Source organism: Macaca mulatta, chromosome 15 (assembly GCF_049350105.2).
Source record: "Macaca mulatta isolate MMU2019108-1 chromosome 15, T2T-MMU8v2.0, whole genome shotgun sequence".
NCBI lineage: Eukaryota > Metazoa > Chordata > Mammalia > Primates > Cercopithecidae > Macaca > Macaca mulatta.
The window spans coordinates 21,188,519-21,195,911 of NC_133420.1; positions in this window are offsets into that span (position 1 = coordinate 21,188,519).

A 7,393-nucleotide genomic window follows, 5' to 3' on the forward strand; every position below is an offset into this window, starting at 1 on the left:
GGCCTCAGGTGATCTGTCTGCCTCGGCCTCCCAAAGTTTTACAGATGTGAGCCACCATGCCTGGCCAAATTCCTAAGTTTTAAATTGTGCAATGTTCTCAGTTGCATAATGAAACCTCTGCTCTGTCCCACCTGGGATGGGAATTATCTCTTGGTCCAGCAGATCCACAGAGCCTCCGCTACCTGCCTTCACGACCTGCCTGCTAGTCACTTTGTAGCTGTCTCAGTTATCAGATCAACGTAGTGGTTTCATGATGCTTGTGTTTAAGTCACCCTTATTTTACTTCATAATGGCCCCCAAGTGCAAGCGTACTGTGCTTGATTTGTAATTTAAACTTTATCCTAAGTATGTATGTACAGGAAAAAAAATAGTACAACTAGGGTTTAGAACTATCTGAGGTTTCAGGCATCCACTGGAGGGCTTGGACTTTATCCTCCAAGGATAAAGGGGGACTGCCGTATGCAAATGTGTTTGTGTCATGAAGACAAAAGGAGGAGGACAGCGGGCCAGCATCCAGCATCCCCAGAGCAATGCTGTGTTACACAGGCGTCCTCATCAGCAGCCAGGTCTGGTGCACATACCTGCCACGATGTTCACTCTTTTTCTTTTCTTTTTTTTTGAGACAGAGTCTCCCTCTTGTTGCCCAGACTGGAGTGCAGTGGCACAATCTCAGCTCACTGCAGCCTCGACCACCCAGGTTCAAGTGATTCTTCTGCTGAGTACTTGGGATAACAGGTGTGCACCACTATGCCCAGCTAATTTTTGTATTTTTAGTAGAGATGGGGTTTCACCATGTTAACCAGGCTGGTCTCAAACTGCTGATGTCAAGTGATCTGCCCGCCTCGGCCTCCCAAAGTGCTGGGATTACAGGCGTGGCCACCATGCCTGGCCGGCGTTCACTCTTAAGTACAAAGTGTGTATAATATTTAGATTGAGAATGGGCATTACGAGAGATGGATAATACAAACAGACTTTCCTCATCTGAACCTGTATTCCTGGAATGATGTATTAGATTTTTAATGTTTTTTTTTCTTTTTCTTTTGAGATGGGGTCAGTGGCATGATCACAGCTCACTACATCCTTGACCTCCTGGGCTCGAGCGATCCTCCCACCTCAGCCTCCTGAGTAGCTGGGATTACAGGTGCACGCCACCACGCCTGGCTAATTTTTGTATTTTTTGTAGAGACAGGGTTTTGCCATGTAGCCCAGGCTGGTCCCGACCTCCTGGGCTCAAGCGATCCACTCACCTCAGCCTCTGAAAGTGCTGGGATTATAGGCATGAGCCACTGTGCCCAGCCAATATTTTTAATGTTTCCTACTTTCTCTATGATAGCATTTGATTTTGTGTGTTTCCTCATCACTCTTTATAGATGAGATTAGTCATCTGTGGGGTTTATAAAGCTGTCTTTGTTGAGTTATGGATTAGATTTGTACTAAACTCACAAAATTATAAGTGAAACTTCTCATCTTTTGAAAAGTATAAATTACGTGTACACTATTCTTTCAGAGAACTGATAGAATCATCTGGGCCTGGTGCCATTTTAGGCTTATCTTTTAAAAACATTTGACTATGCCACGTGCTTGCAACAGTTTCTCAGTGATCACAGGATAAATTGCAACTTCTCTCGAATGACATTAAAGGTACAGCATGATTTACTCTGCCTCAGCTCTTACTATTCTTCACCTCTCTTTTGCTACCCTGGCCACCCCTAGCTTCTGGAAGTTCCCCAACCCTAGAGTGGGAGAGTCACAAGAGCAGGGACCATGTTTGTTTTATTTGGGATGGATTCTCTGGCACCCTGTAGAAGCTTACCTTTGACAAGTATTTGTGGAAGGACATTCACTCTGATAATATCACTGTATCTTTTAGCTCATGTCAACACATGTTCACTGAGCATCTTTCTTTTCTTTCTTTTTTGTTTTGTTTTGTTTTGTTTTGTTTGAGATGGAGTCTCACTCTGTCACCCAGGCTGGAGTGCAGTGCTGTGATCTCAGCTCACTGCAATTTCCACATCCCAGATTCAAGCAATTCTCGTGTCTCAGCCTCCCGAGTAGCTGGGATTACAGGTGCATGCCACCATGCCTGGCTATTTTTTTTTTCTACTTTTAGCACAGATAGGGTTTCACCAAGTTGGCCAGACTAGTCTTGAACTCCTGACTTCAAGTGATTCACCTGTCTTGGCCTCCCAAAGTGCTGGGATTATAGGCATGAGCCACCGCACCTGGCCTCTCTGAGCATCTCTTCTGTGCCTGATCATGTGCTGGTCCTGGGGACAAAGATTCCCAGCCTCTGTCCTCAAGTTGCTCTCTGGCTATTGGGGAAACAGGTGGGTAAACAGACCTTTCAGTGCATTGAGAGGGGCGTGCACGGGCCTAGGGGAGCACACAAGAGGCCACCTGATCGAACCTGGGAAGGAGAGATTAGACGTGGCTTCCTGGAGGAGGTGAGCCTGGATTTAGTCTTACATAATGAGGAGAAGTAGGGGGTCATTCTAGGATGAGGGATACCATGAGCCAAAGAGCAGAAAGAAGAATCGTCATCTCTCATTGGAAGATAATTGTAGCCACCTCCTAGCCTGTGTCCCGGGATCTGCCCAGGACTTCCAAATCAGCACGGCAGCCAGGGTGAAGCCTTTGAAATGTGTCTGTCACATCACTCCCCTGCTGAAAACCCACTAATGGCTTCTTAGCTCACTCCAGATAAATTCCAAAGTCCTAAGCATGAACAATCAGACCCTACACAATCTGGCCTCTGTGTTTCTCTGAATTTACCTGGTCACTCCATCCCAGCCACTGCTCTTCCTTAGAAAAACAGTCTCAGCTCGGGGCCTTTGCACTGGCTGTTCCTTCTGGCCGGAGATCCACACCTTCCCTTTCTTAAGGTCTCTGCCCAAAGGTCTCCAGTGAATAAGGTTGTCCTTGACTTCCACATAACACAGCAGCTCCCACGGTGACTGTCTTGGTCTTTATCCTGCTTATTTTTCTCCTTGCTATTAGGTTGGTGCAAAAGTAATTGAGCTTTTTGACATTATTTTTAATGGAAAAAAACGCATTACTTATGTACCAACCTAATAACAATGCCGCCTGATATTAGACACACACAACGCACACACATACACACACACACACGCACACGCTGCTTTTTAAATTAAAATTCGTTTTAACCTACTAAAATGAAAACTTCAAGAGAACAAGGATTTTGTGTTGTCCACCCTGTAGCCCCAGTACCCGGAATAGCATCTGGAAGAATGCCGTCCCTCAATGTGAGCAGTTTGGCATGGCTGGGGCAGAGTGCACCCAAGGGATGGGCAGGCGATGGCACTGTGTACTCCTAGGCAGTAGCAGGAGGCCGGGCAGAGCCTCAGATGATGGCCAATGAGCCCGGACCTTCTGGAGGTGACCAGGACCCAGGGAAGGGTGACAGGGTCAGTTTCATGCTTGGGGATGGTGGCAATGCCCGTTTGGAGGAGGGCGGGCTGGAGGGAGGGAGTGAGATGGGCAACAGTGAGAGGGAACGACCCCAGTGCAGACAAGAAATGGTGAAGGAGGCACGACGGCTGCCTGGGCTGCTGGCCTGGCTGTGGGGGATGAAGATGCCATTCTCTGACCCAGGAGGCCTCACGGAGGAGATTCTGTTTTGGGTGTCTAGGAACCTGGGCCATGGGGCTCTGGAGCTCAGGATAGAGGTCTGGACTAGTAGGAGTGGTTTAGGGGTGGGGACATGGGGAGCATGACATCACTGGTATTGTTGTCATCATCACTCAAATAATCTTCAGCAAAACAAACTTTTATTGAGTGCTTAGTGTATACCTGGCACTACGCTCAGAGCTGTGGGCGGAGTTCTTTCTTGGCTTATCTCTATAACCTAGTAACATGCTGCTACACATCTCACAACCTGCTGTCTGGAGGGAAAAAGCCCTGATTTGTGGAGTTTGCCCATGTCTATGGGGTAAATACTCCTACTATGGCTGATTTCAAGCTATGAACATGATGGAGCACATGGAGTTAGGCACAGATGTGCCACAGCCACCATCACGTGGCATTTCCAACACAGATACAGTAGGCGTGAGCTTAAGGGCATAGATGATGGGAAAATGAAGTAAACGTACAGGAATGGATGAGTTTGGAGTGTTTATTACCTTTGATTTGAATATCATTTATTTAAGTGTACATAATTTAAATGTTTAACAAAGGCTGTGTTTAACAGCCAGCTTGTAACATTAATTCTTGAAAATGTAACTAGCAGCTCTTGCAAACTGACATGGACCGATGCCCGCACATCACTGCTACAATCTCAATACAGACACAGTCATCAGGGAGGGGAAGGGAGCTCACCCGGCTGGTAAGTGGTAGAGCCGGTGTCCTTGAACAAGCAATGTTCTGTCCCTGAGCATCAGTTTCCTCACCTGTGAAATGGGGACAATAAAATATCCCTTCCGGGTGCTGTGGAGGTTTAATAAACCGATGCTTATAAAGCAACTGACATATAGTAAATGCTTCAAAAGTGGGGACCTGACCACTAGCGTATTATTGTTATTTTTATTTTTTTCATTTTTGAGACGGAGTCTCGTTCTGTCACCCAGGCTGGAGTGTAGTGGCACAATCTTGACTCACTGCAACCTCCGCCTCCCGGGTTCAAGCGATTCTCCTGCCTCAGCCTCCTGAGTGGCTGGGATTACAGGAGCCTGCCACCACACCTGGCTAATTTTTGTATTTTTAGTAGAGATGGGGTTTCACTATGTTGGCTAGGCTGGTCTCGAACTCCTGACCTCAAGTGATCTGCCCGCCTCAGCCTCCCAAAGTGCTGGGATTACAGTGTGAGCCAGCATGCCCGGCTGTGTTATTGCTATTTTAATACTAATAACAAACTCGGGTCCTGCCCTCAAGGTATTCATGGTCTAGTGGAAGGAGAGGCCAATGATAAGACATACACATATTCATAGGATTCCAATTCACGCATTAAAGGAAGGCTTCCTGGAGGAGGATGTATTTGAACTGGGCCTTGCAGGTTTGGGAGAGGGTGGGTCCACGTGAGTCAGGGTGAGGCTGTACTGGCTGTCGGCCCACAACAAAGAGAGGAGGGAGGTGGGGATGCATCTGGAACCAGGACCAGGTGAGAGTGAGAGGAGGCTGGAGCCCACGAGAAGAATGCTGGATGGAGAGATGGAGTCTGCATTTTCGTCTGAGGGCAGCGGGGAGCCATGGCGGGCTGTTCAGCAGGGTATGACAGGGTCGGATTGGTCTCTTGAAACATCACTGTGACTGCAAAGGGGAGGAGGACCAGGAGGGGGCCCCAGTGGTGGTGGCAGAGGCTGTCCCGGGGGCGTGGGGATGGCAGCCCACCCATCTGGGCTCCTTCACCGGCCTGAGTGGTGCTGGGGTATCCCTTGACCCCTCCCTCCTGTACCTACTGGAGAGGGCAAGCAGGACTCCTCCCCCACTGCTCCAGCCCCAGCCCGATAGCTAATCCTGGTGACACCGGGTCCTGAGGCTGGGGCGGGGCAGCCGGGCAGCTGGCCTCAATTAGCTGGGAGCCGGGTCTGGACAGTGTCATTAGGAGAAAACCAGAGCCTGCCCATAAACTCTAATGAATGCATTAATGGAAGGCTTGTGCGCCTCAAAGGGAAAAAAAAAGCAAGTCTAAATAAAGTTATTAACACAGCCCACCTGTGTTCGGCTCTCGGCCTATATTGTTCAAATAGCCCATTAACTCCTGAAGCATCCAATCTTGAAAGTGAGCCCTGCCTCTCTGAAGCAGACGTTTAACTGCATTCATATAATTCAATTAGATTCCGCAGTCGTGGTCCAAAGGCATTCTCCCGGCTTTCATCTCAGTAATGGCCTGCAGGCTGGAGCGGGACACAGGGGGTTAAAAAGTGGGGCTCGGAACCTGCCATTTGGCCTGACTCACTCCATCACCCCGAGGGCCCTCCAAATGAGTTTCCTGGGGCGGTGCCTTCATCACTGGAGCACACTCATGGATGGGTTTCCGGGCCTGGGATTCTCACTCGGAGCCCTCTCGTGCGCTCTGGATCCAGCATCCGGCCCCCGCGCCCCTTCTCCCGCTCCATCCCCCTTGTCCAACGAGGCAGCACAGCGGCGGACCCCGACTCCACACAGCCAGCCCCATTAATAAAGAGTTAAGAAAATTCATTAGGAAGTAGGTCTTTTATAGATTCCGTTAAAGCCTTCTTCCTACTTCTGTCACTGAGAAAGGATAAAAATCCTTTTATCACTCTACAACTTGTTAATGTCCCACCCCGGGAGCACTTCATCTGTAATAAACATCTTCACAAAATATGCATCCCCAGGGAGGAGCCGTTAATTTCCTCAAGGCCTCACACATGTAAGGGATTTTATTGCCTGCAGGTGCTTCATGATATTGTGTGAGCTTCTAATAAACGTCCAGTAAACCGCAGGTAGCGCCTCGGAGAGAGATGGACCCATGCACCTGTCCACAAAGGGCCTCCACGCACCGCGCCTTCACCTTCTGTGGCCCAGCCCTGGCACGGTCAGCTCCTGAGTCCAGCCTGCCCCTGGGGACACCCGCAGGTAAGGTCCGACTCTGAACTCCTTGACCCTCTTATGGAGCCTGGGGGACCCTGAAGGATCCTGGGGGATCCTGGGCCTCACTGCTGTTTGATGCCAGGAAAATCTCATCCTCAAACCTACACACCTTAGCAGGAATCGCAAACACGCCAAGACGTTCTCCTTTTTTATTTCTTGGTTTTCTCTCCTCGTTCGTTTTGGAGGTGTGACCCCTGTTACAATCTGCTGGGAAAATGTGATTGTGAACAAATTTAACTTCCTATTTTCTTAATAACTGAGATAGAGGGAAAAGGGAACTTACCTCTCTTACATGAGTGTGTTTTGCGTATCTTAAGGGCAGTTTTTGGGATATTAAAAATAATTGCTAGGAAAATATGTTGTAGCTCAGTCACTAGAAAAAAGATGACTAAAGGAGTAATTAGAAGTTTGCATTTAATAAAAATCTCTCTGGGATTCTTTTCAATTTTTATCACCAAGTGAATCGTGACGTGTGTGATAGGTGTCTGTGCAGATGTGCTTTGTGGCAAGGGGGAGTCGTGGATGCCACCAAGGGCCCATTCCTAGCCCTGTGAGTTGCAGAGCAAGACTTGGGGTCTGGGGGTTCAGAGAGGCCTGTGGGGAGGAGGATGGGGGATGGCCAAGGTCAGTAGCAGGAGACCAACAAGATGGCCTCTCTAGTTCTTTCCAGAATGAGGTGCCTCTGAGAACCGGGTGTTGGGATGGGGTGATCCCTTCTAAATCAAAAACAGCTTATGCTATCTTTGGACAAAAGACAACTGGCATTTCTGGGACACCTTCACAGTGGTGGGTCTCTGAGGGATGTGACCTGAGGCCAGGATGGTGG